This window comes from Trachypithecus francoisi, unplaced genomic scaffold, assembly GCF_009764315.1.
Source record: "Trachypithecus francoisi isolate TF-2019V2 unplaced genomic scaffold, Tfra_2.0 Lachesis_group10, whole genome shotgun sequence".
Classification (NCBI taxonomy): Eukaryota; Metazoa; Chordata; class Mammalia; order Primates; family Cercopithecidae; genus Trachypithecus; species Trachypithecus francoisi.
This window is the reverse complement of record NW_022681455.1, coordinates 11,412,422-11,425,778: the sequence shown is the minus strand read 5'-3', so window position 1 is coordinate 11,425,778 and position 13,357 is coordinate 11,412,422. Positions and strand designations below refer to the sequence as shown.

Genomic DNA, 13,357 nt, shown 5'->3' with positions numbered 1-13,357 from the left:
ACCTAGCCTCTAGCATAGTGTCTATTCCAGTGTGCAAGCTCAATAAACACTTGTCTTATGAAAGAATGTTTTGTGTCAATTAATAGTGGAACCCTTTGCAACATACGAAGTCCATAAAACCATAGAATCCCAATTCAGTTGGCTTGGAAATGCCTAACTTTTGCTTCAGTGCAGCCTAGGAAGGAGCTTATGCCACGTAGAAAAATACGTTTTGACAAATTTCCTTGCCATACTAATTTAAAGATCACCTACCTTTCTAAAAATAGCAAAGAAGCCAGATGAGAACAAGCTTTCTTACCTGTCCCTAAACTACAAAGTGTCCTCAGCGAATCAGAAAATGTGACAGAGAAAAAAAAGAAGAGGCACAGAGAGGAAATGAACCGAGACAACATCACTTCACAGCAACCGGAAGGAAAAGCACACATATACATACGCCACTCACATCCGACGTGTGTGGTGGCTCAGTAGGGAAATGCTTACAGCTGCCTTTAGAAGCAAGTCCGCTCGCTGCATGGAGAGGGAAGCATGAGCCTGCAGCAGGACTAGCTGTCACCTCCCGCCTGCCCGCCCAGAGAGAGGGCCAGAGCGTCAGGGAGGCAAGATGATCCACCGACGGTGCCATCCTGCCCTTGGGTGAGTTCTCAGCCACTTGCTGTGGCCTGTGGGAGAGGAGGGACTCACTCAGGCTCCTGCTTCCTGAGTCGGTGCCAGACATCTGGTGGTGTTTCCCCACTGTGAACACCCCTCAACTGGGGCAGGGAGGATCTCCACGTGCCCCAAAAGAGGAATGAGTGACTCCAGGTCTCCGAGTTGACCTGGAGGTGCTGGTTTTAGTGCAACATTCAAACCCGCATGATTTCTACTTTTGCAATTGTTCTGGGTAGGTGCTTCCTGGTGAGTAAGTACATGGCCCCTCCCCTCTTCTTACTGTTGTCAGAGAGCTTACCTGACAGCAACTAAGCTTTTATTTTTCCTGAATTATTTCAGTACTTCAAGGTGTGAGCCGTCACTTATTCTTTATGATGGATTAGAATCATCTACGTCCTTTTCAGCCTCTTTGGGCATGAGTCCTGACTGGCGAGAAATGGTGACTGAGAACTGGATTCTGTGTATCCTATCCCTGTAGTCATTAGCATCATCTCCAAGGGACTGAGGACAAGTGACAGCACATTGTGTTCTCCCTGTCCATAGTGGGCCGCCCAAGAGTTCCATCCTTACTTTTCTCTATGTTTATTCTTTCACTTAACCCATTCATTCATTTCTTCCTTCCTTCATTCATTCAATTGCCTTTCTTCCACGAAAGACTTGAGGCGACCTTTTTATCTTGCTGAAATTATTTCAAAATGGAGACCATGTATAATCACAAAGGGGACGATTGTTCTGAAAGGGTTATATGTAGTTCCAAGCTATGCAGAGATCGGCCACCAATCTTTTCCCTTTGCTTGTGTTGAGAAGTGAGAGTAGGCACTCTAGTCATTTAAACTCCTGCATAAAGAGGCCCTCCTTCCCCTGCCCAGAAGCTGGTTTCCCACCCAGAATTGGGTGTGAAGAGCAATTGTCTATGACAGAATCCTGGAAATCAGCCAAATAGTTTTCTTCTTTGTTTCTGTTTTCTTCCAAGCTTGGTTACTTTCAAGGACATTCCTGTTCTAAGAATGTGGAAAGTAGAGTTGGTGGAAAAGAAAGGATATGAAATCAGTGTTTAGCTAGCGCTCCACCACTTCTTGTTAATTGGTTAATTTATTTAACAGCTATTTAGTGGCTGTCACTTTGTATGTCACCACTTAAACAAGAGAGCTGGGCGCAGTGGTGTGTGCCTGTAGTCCCAGCTTTGCAGGAGGCTAAGGTGGAAGGATTGCTTGAGCCCAGGAGGTCAAGGCTGCAGTGAGCTATGATTGTGCCACTTCACTCCAGCTTGGGTGACAGAGTGAGATCCTGTCTCAAAAATAAAAGAAGAAGAAGAAGAAGAAGAAGAAGTAGGAGACTAGGAAGATAGAAGCAGAGGTGTAGGAGAGGACAGGCTGTACGGGTCGAATGATGTAATTCCCGGTGCCTCTTCCTCTACATGTAAATAAGGGGAAAGAGCTATCTTGAATGGCTGTGGTAAGGATTAGATTGGATAACAAACATTTAAGCATCTGGCAGAGAAGGGGTGTCCGAAGTAGTCAGTGTCCTGCCTCCCTCCTCCAGGCCTCACTGACTGAGCTGGCTGCTGACAACCTGAGTCTTTATCTCATGACCTGGGAGCTTTCTCCAAGTCACATAGGGCCAACTGCAATTGCCCAAATGACAGATGAAAATTCCTAGAAATGAACTCCTCAAAGGCTGTAAATATTCCAGCTCCCTCAGTCCTGAGTGGAATAATCTACATGGGATCAAGCTCCAGTTGCCCACGGTGGTGGGGCCCTTTATAGCTTCTCTCCTTCCCTGTATACTCCTTCATTCCCCGTCAGTGCTTCCTGGGATCATTTCTTAAACTACGTGTCCTCTGCATTGGGTCTACTTCTGGGGTAACCCAAGCTAAGACCACCAGCCACCTCCTGCTGTAGGTACTTAAAGAGTTCAGTACTCTGTTCTCCAATGATCAGCTCTATCTCCATTTGACCTTAGACTCTGAGTTTTGATTTCTCACATATCCATTCAAGGATCCCCCTTCTCTTCTTCTGGATTTGGCTTGGAGAAAGGGCACAGGCACAGCTCAGGGAGAGCACCTTAGGCTCGACGTGTCACCATGCAAACCAGCGCAGCACGAAGATGTGTCCTACTGCAAATGACCTTCACTTTGTCCTGCTTATCTGTCACCTTCACAACTCATTTGATCAACATTTCTGAAGTGTGAAATACAAATAGGAGAATTTTGTGTAGCAAAAGATGCATAGACAAAGCATGAAGTCACATTGAGCCTGATCTTAAAGCCTCTCTAATTCTTGGTTCCTTACCGTTTTAACAAAGAGAAACTCGATCTGAGGCTCAGAGCCATCAACAGGCACTGGTAGCTAGCTACAAATTATTAACATGGCTTTATTTTCCTGTACTTGTTTTTTATGATTACCTTATATTAAACTACAATGGCCTGTTTTTTTTTTTTTTTTAATTTGTAGGAGTGGTATAAACATTTCTTTTAAAATATAAATGTATTTAAGTTTTTTAAAAAGTGAGTTTATTATTATTATTATTTTTGAGACAAAGTCTCGCTCTGTCACCCAGGCTAGAGAGCAGTGTGACTCACTGCAACTTCTGCTTCCCAGGTTCAAGTGATTCTCTTGCCTCAGCCTGCCAAGTAGCTGGGATTGCAGGTGCCCACCACCATGCCTGGCTAATTTTTGTGTTTTTAGTAGAGACAGGGTTTCATCATGTTGGCCAAGCTGGTCACAAACTCCTGACCTCAGGTGACCCGCCCACTTTAGCCTCCCAAAGTACTGGGATTACAGGTGTAAGCCACCGCACCCAGCCCAAAAGTGAGTTAATTTAAAGAAAAACTCATTGCTGACAGTTCTGACAGCACACAGAATATGGCAAACCCTGGAAAATGGGGTTTAACTAAGAGACTAGGAAAACCACACTAGAACGCAGGCTAGTTGAGGGCACGTCTGCGTCTCCCAGTGCCTTCCTGGGATTGTGGCCTGGCCTGTGCCACTGGGCTGGAATTGTGTGGATTGTGGATATCCCAGGAAGCAGGGGTCCAAGCTGCCCTTGTTAGCCACTGGCTTTTTTGGTCTTCAAAATATACAACTTCACTTTGCCCACAATGGCTCCCAAATGTCCCAGCAGTGATGCAGGATAGTATAGACTCTTAAAAATGGGTACAACACAAGCTCCCTTGTATGGTAGTTCCACCCTAAGTAAGAATCCATGGGACTCCGACGTAATTCAGCAATGTGAACCAAGGGGATGGGTGAAGGTATTTGTTGATCTGCATTCCTTTTCACTTTTGCTTCAGATTAAAAGCTCTGGTTCCTGAAGGTCTGTATTTCACTTAACTAGAGGTCGATGAATGAGAATTTTTTTAAAACAACTACAAAACCGTCTACTTTCCAAGGAAAGTGATACATGAGGGTGAATAATTTAGATAAATTTAACTGAAGAAATTTTTTAAATATTGTAACATTTTATACTACAAAAAAGTATATATAAGGTATCCCTATATTCTAAATAATAATAGGAATAAAAACATAAATACACATCCACCTGTTACCCCACTACCCAACCCTGAAAACATACTGTGTGCCGCTAAACAATTGTATCTATCTCCCCCAATGCCCACTGTGGTAGTCTATGTTTGTGTGGCTATAAATACCTGAGGCTGGGTAATTTGCAAAGAAAAAAGGTTTAATTGGCTCCTGGTTCTGCAGGCTGTATAAGAAGCATGGTTCTGGCATCTGCTTCTGGTGAGGCCTCTGGAAGCGTACCATCATGGTGAAAGATGAAGGGGCACCAGCATCACTTGGCAAGAGTGGGAGCAAGAAAGGTGGGCAGTGCCACACTCTTTTAAACAATCAGGTTGTTTTTTTTTTTTTTTTTTGAGACAGAATCTCACTTTGTCGCCCAGGCTGGAGTGCAGTGGTACAATCTCGGCTCACTGCAACCTCCACTTCCCAGGTTCAAGTGATTCTCCTTCCTCAGCCTCCTGAGTAGGTGGGATTACAAGTGCGTGCCACCACACCCAGCTAATTTTTGTATTTTTAGTAGAGATGGAGTTTTGTCATGTTGGCCAGGCTGGTCTTGAGCTCCTGACCTCAAGTGATCCACCCACTTCCGCCTCCCAAAGTGCGGGGATCACAGGCATAAGCCACTGCACTTGGCCTAAACAACCGGATCTCATGTGAACTAACTGAAGGAGAACTCACTCATCACCAAGTAGATGGTGTTAATTCATTCATAAGGGATCCACCCCCATGCTCCAATACCTCCACTAGATCCCACCTCCAAAATTGGGGATCACATTTCAACATGAGACTTGGAGAGGACAAACATTTAAACCATATCATTCTGCCCCTGGTTTCCCAAATCTCATGTCCTTCTCACATTGCAAAATACAATCATCTTCTCCCAGTAGTCTTCCAAAGTCTGAATTGATTCCAGCATGAAGTACAAAGTCCTGTCTCATCTAAGACTCAAATCTGTCCACCTGTGAGACTCTAAAATCAAAACAAGTTAGTTACTTCCAAGATACAATGATGGTGCAGATGTTGGGCAAACATTACCATTCCAAAAGGGAGAAATTGGCCAAAAGAAAGGGTGTAGAGGCCCTACACAAGTCTGAAACCTAGCAGGGTAGTCATTAAATCTTAAAGGTCCAAAATATAATCTCCTTTGACTCCACATCCCACATTTAGGGCACACTGTTATAGCAGTGGACTCCTAAGGCGTTGAGCAGCTCTGGCCCTGCAGCTTTGCAGGATGCAGCCCACATGGCTGCTCTCGTGGGTTTAAGTTGAGTGTTTGTGGCTTTTCCAGACAAAGGGTACAAGCTGCCAGTGAATCTGCTATTCTGGGTTCTAGAGGGTGGCAGTCCCCACTAGGTAGTGCCCTGGTGGGGACTCTGTGTGGGAGCTCCATCCCCACATTTCCCCTGGCATTTCCCTGGTAAGAGTTTTTCTGTGGTGCCTCTGCCTCTGAAGTAGGCTTCTGCCTGAGCACTCAGGCTGTCCCATACATCCTCCAGAATCTAGGTGGAAGCCACCAAGCCTTCTTCACACTTGCATTCTGAGCATCTGCAGACTGAACCCCACGTGGCAATCACCAAGGTTTATAGCTTGAGTCCTCCAGAACTGTGGCCTGAGCTGTACCTGGGCCCCTTTGAGCTGAGGCTGAAGCCAGAGTCTGAAGTTCAGCAGGGCAGTAGGGCCCCAGGTCTGGCCCCTGAAACCATTCTTTTCTCCTAAGCCTCTGGGCCTGTGATGGGAGGGGCTGTCCTCAAGATTTCTGAAATGTCTTTGAAGCCTTTTTCCCTTGTCTTGGATATTGGCTTCCTTTTAGTCATGCTCATCTCTTTAGCAAGTGATTGTTTCACAGCCTACTTGGATTCTTTCTCTACCACAGATCCAGGCTGCAAATTTTCCAAACTCTTACACTCTGTTTCCCTTTCAAATATAAGTTTCAATGTTAAGTCTCTTCTTTGCTCCCACATGTGATTTAGGTTGCTGGAAGTAGCCAAGTCACCTCTTGAATGGTTTGCTGCTTAGAAATTTCTTCTACCAGGTACCCTGGGTCCTTACTCTTAAGTTCAAATTTCTACAGATCCCTAGAGCATGAATACAATGCAGCCAAGTTCTTTGTTAGCACATAGTAAGAATGACTCCACTCCAGTTCCCAAAAACTTTCTCATTTCCATCTGAGACCTCATCAGCCTGAACTTCACTGTCCATATCTGTATCAGTATTTTGGTCACAACCACTTAACCAGTCTCAGAAGTTCCAAACTTTCCCTCATCTTCCTGTCTTTTTCTGAGTCCTTTAAACTCTTCCAGCCTCTCCCTTACCCTGTTCCAAAGTCACTTCCACGTTTTCAGTTATCTTTATAGCAATGCTCCACTTCTCAGTACTAATTTTCGATTTTCTGTGTTATTCCATTTTGCATCACTATAAAGAAATACTGAAGGCTGGATAATTTATTAACAAAAAAAGTGGGGACCGGGCGCAGTGACTCATGCCAGTAATCCCAGCACTTTGGGAGGCCAAGGCAGGCAGATCACGAGGTCAGGAGATTGAGACCATCCTGGCTAACACGGTGAAACCCTGTCTCCACTAAAAATACAAAAAAAAAAAAAAAAACTGAACGTGGTGGTGGGCACCTGTAGTCCCAGCTACTCGGGAGGTTGAGGCAGGAGAATGGCATGAACCCGGGAGCCAAGGTTGTACCACTGCACTCCAGCCTGGGCAATAGTATGAGACTCTATCTGAAAAAGAAAAAGGAAAGAGAAGGAAGGAAGGAAGGAAGGAAGGAAGGAAGGAAGGAAGGAAAGAAAGAAAGAAAAGGAAAGGAAAGGAAAGGAAAAGAAAGAAAGAGAGAGAGAAAGAAAAAGAAAGAAAGGAAGAAAGGAAAGGAAGGAAGGAAGGAAGGAAGGAAGGAAGGAAGAAAGAAAGAAAGAAAGAGAAAGAAAGAAAGGAAAGAAAGAGAGAGAGAAAGAAAGAAAGAGAAAGAAACAAAAAAGAAAGAAAGGAAGAGAAAAAAGGATTCATTGGCTTATGGTTCTGCAGGATATACAGAAAGCATGGTGCTGGCATCTGCTTCAGGTGAGGCCTCAGGAAGGTTGCAATCATGGCAGAAGGTGAAGGAGGAGCCAGCATATGACATGGCAAGAGAGGGAGAAAGAGACAGGAGGAAGAGGTCCCAGAGTCTTTTAAACAACCAGATCTTGGGTGCATTAACTGAGTGAAAACTCACTCACCATCAAAGGGATGGTGCTAAGCCACTCTTGAGGGAACCACCCCCATGATCCAATACCTTCTACTAGGCCCCACCTCTAACATTGGGGATCACATTTCAGCATGAGATTTGGAGGGGACAAACATCCAAATTATATCACCTACCACAAAAGAAACTATTGTCTTAAAATTTTATTAGTCATTCCCTTACTTTACTTTTTGATTGACCTCCTAGGTCTAAGTGTATGCATAGACATATATACATAAGTATATATGCAATTTGCATATAGTCCATTTCTGCCTGTTTGGAAACTGTAAGAAAATGTAATTATATATATGCATTCTTCCAAGACTTGCTCTAGGGTGAACATGATGTTTCTGAGGGTTATCCATGTTGATGCCAAGAGATGTTGGTAATTCATTTTCACAACTGGATAGTATCCTATTATATGAATGTATGACAGTCTATCATTTCTATTAGTTGGCAGTGCTAAGTCATTGACAAAAATGATGGTTCAGAGTTAGGATTTCAGGAAGGCACAACGGCCACCAAATTTATACCTGTTTCATGCACAAACTACTTGAGCAGAGAAGTGAAGCTTTGCCTCAAGTTAGAAACAGGTTTTAGCTAGGGGACATCAAAGGAGGGAAGGGATCTTAAATGGGAGAGGAAGAAAGGGCTGAAGTGACTCCCCAAGATTAAAAAATAAAAACAAAAAGGAAAAAAAGAGTCTCCCTGGACAGACAATTTGTGACTGGGCCAGCCCATGCTGATTGTGGGCAAATTAAGGCTTTCACTCTCACTGTCACTTCTCCTCCAGATAAACCCTTGGGGAAAAGTTCTATATGAATACTTAATTTACAAAAGCATTGTTCCCTAGACCAGCAGATTGGGTTCAAAGAAGATTCATCACTTTGCTTGATCCTGAAGAGAACCAGATTTCATATAGTGCTCATCTATAAGCTTCTCATTGATGTATTTTTTATATTCACATTTTTTTACAGCATATGAGACTATGCAGCTACCACACAGTTATCAAATAGTAGTGTCCATGAACCTTTAGTAACCTTCGACTAGTTTCCATGACTCTGAAATTCCCCACCCACAGCTTCACTTGCAAAGAGTGGAAATATTTAGAGGAAGTGAGACTATCAGCAGCTTAGCGTCACCATGGGAAGCATTTTCTTCTCAAAGCACAGTAGTAAGCTGGTGCCTTCTGTCACACTATCAGGACATGGCTTTAGCAAGTACAGTGTCCTCTCTGCACCTGTTCCTCGTGCAGGTGCTTTGCATCACAGAAGAATCGAAATGTTAAGGAGGTAATGCTCTTTGTCACTCCACTGGAGTGGAGAAGTTAAAGCCAAGAGTGTACTTCAGGGGTAGTATCACTGGTTTGACTTTACTAGTTGTGAGGTCTTGATGGGTGAGAGTGATCTCTGCCAAATGACATATATTGATTGATTGAGTGAGCAAAGGAGTAAGGTGGGTATATTAGAGTTCTCCAGACAAACAGAACCAATGGAATGTATGTGTGTGTGTGTATTTTTTAAATATATATATAATATATATAATATATGTATATGTGTATATATAAGTATATATACACATATACCAACTTCATAAAATAAATCTCTCTGTATATATATACATATATATGTATATATACATATATAATAAATGCAAAGAGGTCGCTCTTTTTTCTATTAAGGTCTTCAACTGACTGGAGGTCCACCTACATTATGGAGGGTCATTTGTTCTGCTCAAAGCCTACTGATTTAAATGTTAATCTTTTAAAAAAGATAGCTTCACAGTGACATCCAGAAGAATGTTTGATCAATATCTAGGTACCTTGGCTTAGCCAAGTTAACATGTAAAATTAACCATTTCAGATACTGTATCTCATTTCAGAAAATAATTTAGTAGTTATTAATATTTATTGAACATCTGTTAAGGACTCTGTATGGGCCAAGCACCATATTAGGTGCTGGGGATTCAGCAGGAAAGCCAGTCGAACAACATTCCTATTTTCAAGGAGCTTACCTATGGGAGAGTGGGGGTCCAAGTAATTACAAACACTTGCAGTAGTTTTCATGCCTTCAAGAAGCACTGCAGATACAACTTAAGTCAATCAAATCCATTCTCCCATATACATATGGTACTGGGGTGTAGTGAAAAGAGGAACAGAGGTTCTGACTTCTTGGACTTCGTCTTTTACTGAGGACTTCAGGTCTAAATTATATGATGACCATAGACACATTTAACAATTATATACAACATATTATTCATTATGTAGCTTTCAAAAGCACATGTAGTTCAGTTATAAAGGACAATGAAGATTAACAAATTGTATACAATTGTATTTTAAAAAGTGACAAAGGTATTTTGTACATAGTTATTTCATTTTCTTCACGAGTTTTTTTTTTTTTTTTACTATTTTTATGGCAAAACAGTTCAAAGAACCACTTAATGAAGGTGTTTGATTTCAAAAGAATTGATTTGGGAAGACAGAACTGCTTGATGATGTCGTATTCTTTGTTGGCTTTAAGTAGCTGGTTTACTCAATTGACCTCTTCCTTCACTGTGTTTTGGGGTTTTTTTTGACTGAAGCAAAGATAAGCATTAGAAATAAAGAAATTAGTTTATGTTGTTTAGAACTGAGAATCCATTTAAAAAAAAAATGAATTGGAGTAACTATGCCAGATTGCTCTCACATGACATATGTGGCCATGGGCAGAGGAGGGTTGCATTCTTAATTTATGCCCTGAAAGAATATATCAGTCTTATTTCTCAAAAGAAAAAATACAAATGGCAAGCAGGTGTATGAAAAGGTGCTCAATATCATTGATCATCAGAGAGATGCAAATCAAAACTACAATGAGATATCATTTCACCCAGTTAAAATGGCTTATATGCAAAAGTCAGGCAATAACAAATTCTGGTGAGAACGTGAAGAAAAGGGAACCCTCATATACTCTTAGTAGGAATGTAAATTAGTATAACCACTGTGGAGAACAGTTTGGAGGTTCCTCAAAAAACTAAAAATAGAGTTGTCATATGATCCAGCAATCCCACTCACATATACCCAAAATAAAGGAAATCAATATGTTAAAGAGATATCTGCAGTCCCGTGTTTATTGCAGCACTCTTCACAAGTGCCAAGATTTGGAAGAAACCTAAGTATCCATCATCAAATAAATGGATAAAGGAAATGTGGTACATATACACAGTGGAGTACTATTCACCCATAAAAAAGAATGAGATCCAGCCATTTACAATAACATGGATGGAAGGTCATTATGTTAAGTGAAATAAGCCAGGCACAGAAAGACAAATTTCGCATGTTCTCATTTACTTGTGGGAGCTAAAAGTTAAAATAATTGAACTCATAAAGACAGACAGTAGAAGGATGATTACCAGAGGCTGGGAAGGGTAGTGTTGCAGGGTGGGATTATGGGGGGCAGGGTAGGGGAGATAGACAATGGGTACAAATCATAGAAAGAATGAGTAAGACTTAGTATTTGCTAGCACAACAGGATGACTATAGTCGAAAATAATTTAATTGTACATTTAGAAATAGCTAAAATATTGTCATTGGATTGTCTGTAACATAGAGGACAAATGTTTGAGGTCATGGAGACCTCCCTATACCCTAATGTGATTATTACGCATTGCATGCTTGTATCAAAATATCTCATACAACCCATAAATGTAAACACCTACTATGTATCCACTGAATTTTTTAAAAAAGAAAAAAGTATCAGACTTTAATTAGAATATTTGCATGTCACAGGCTAGGGCTAATAATCCAATTAAAGTTTTAGGTAAGGGCTGGAGGACACAGGGATGCATAGCACACGTTGATGTACCTCAAAGAGAGGAATTCTTCTAAGAAAGCATCATCATGATTTCTCACCTGTTATCTACAACCTTCAACCCACTACTCTAAAAAAATCTCACATTTGAGTTGAACAAAGAACATATATGTTTGTAAAACAAGAATCTCATTTAAAAAAGAGCTAAATATGTTGCTAAGTGAAAGAAGCCAATCTGACAAAGCTGTATATTGTATGATTCTAACTAGAACGTTCTGGAAAAGGTAAAACTATGGTACCAGTAAAAAGAGCAGTGGTTTCCAGGGGCTGCAGGGAGGGAGGGATGAATAGGTGAAGCATGGAAGATTTGAGGGCAGTGGAAGTCCTCTGCATGATACGATAGTGGTACACGCGTGTCACTGTGCATTTACCCAAACCCACAGAATGTACAACACCAAGTGCAAACCCTACTGTAAACTGTAGACTTGGGGTCATGATGATGTGTCAATGTAGGTTTATTGATGTTAGCAAATGTGCCAATCTGTGGAGGGAGGTCGACAGTGGGAGAGCCTATGTGTGTGTGGGAGCAGGAGGTATATGGGAAATCTCTGTACATTTTTCTCCATTTTGCTGTGAACCTAAAAGTGCTCTAAAAAATAGTCTTTTGTTAAAAGAGCTAAGTAGCCTCTTTGATGTTTCCCCAAAAGGCCAAGAAAGTGTCCAACACTGGACTTTTGCACTGACAGTCCTTCTGCCTGGAAGGACCTTCTGGGAGATCCCTGCCAGACTCCGCCCCCTTCCTCATTCAGCTCTGGGCCACAGGTCACCTTACCCAGCAGCCCCCCCACCCACATGCCATGCGAAATGGCCCCGGGGCCACCTCTGTCACCCTCCCCATCTTCACCTGTCCTCAACACCACCCAATGCAGTGCAGACTGACATACTGGCTTATGGTCTGTTTCTTCCTCTGAACCATTGGCTCTGTGGGTGGGTGAAGGACTTTGTTTTGTTCGCTGCTATGTTCTTAGCATATGGGAGGTGCTGGAGAGACACCTGCTGAAGGAACGAGTGAGTGAGCCAGTGAGTGGATCACCAGGTGAGCGTGAGGGACCGGTGCTACCAGGCAGAGAAAGAAGCAGGGAAGCCTGCTCAGAAGTGAAGCTGGTATGGCCCTTGCAAAATGGGAAAGACATAGAAAAGCATGAGGAGATGGTAAGGGGAAGAACAGGCGGCTTGAGCAGAGCTGTGTACAGCCAGTGGGTCTGTGAGGGGACCCTTTGGACTGGAAGGCAGGTCTGGGGAAGACAGGGGTGGGAGCCATCCCTCTTGCACACCTCATGGAGCACAGCAGGCCCGGCTGGCACTGGGAGAGGCCAGAAGCCCACCCCCTCCAGCAGTGTGTGCGTGCTGTAGGCAAAGGCAGGCTTTTCCTCAGGAAAGCAAATTTGGATCCATTCCAGCATTTGAATAACAGCCTGATTGAAAAACAAAGCTCTACTGGACATAGCAGAGCAAAGAATGGTTTTGGTCAGAGCGTTTTTCAATGTTCCTCACTGCCTGCTTCAGCATAGGAACACATCAGCAGAGCTTTGGTGCAGTGTCTTATTCCAAGCAGGCCTGTGATTCAGGGACTGGCCTCCTGGGTTCCTGCAAGCAGGATTTAGCAGAGAGATGTGTCTATTTCATCATTAAATGAAATATTCCTTAGGGAAAAGATGCTTTATGTACCTCAGTTAACATCCCTAACGATATTCCCTGAATACCCAGTTAGAGAAGTGTTAGCCTCCTCTGTGTCATACTTTCTATCTGCTGAGTAATTTCTTTCTTAATTGCACAGAAGAGCTACTTGGCCCAACACCACCTATTTGAGTTTAACCTAGCACAGATTTCTTTCTTTTGAGGCTATGTGAAATGCAGTTGAGCATGATATTGGAAACATGAACACAATCCAAAAGTCCATCAGTAGGGTCCTTATGACAGTTTGGCAGTCCACACTGTGGAATACTGTGCTACTGGTGAAAAAGAATAAAGAGGAGATACACAAAGATATGAAAAGATGTGAACCAAATACAAAGCAACAAATGCAAAAGAACATACAGTACAAGCCCATTTTTATCTATCTCATTTAGAAGAAAAGTCTAGCAAAATATAGACCTCCAAATATTTTTAAATGTTTT

The 13,357-nt window shown here is 42.5% G+C and overlaps 1 protein-coding gene across 1 annotated transcript in view; it reads left to right on the top strand.

The window, feature by feature from the left end:
- Window positions 1-421: 421 nt before the first annotated feature.
- Window positions 422-13,357, top strand: part of NEDD9 (neural precursor cell expressed, developmentally down-regulated 9) — a 201,860-nt gene continuing 188,924 nt past the window's right edge. The window contains exon 1 of the mRNA XM_033216219.1: window positions 422-633. The gene's annotated coding sequence lies outside the window, so the exon portion shown is untranslated. The remainder of the gene's footprint in view (window positions 634-13,357) is intronic.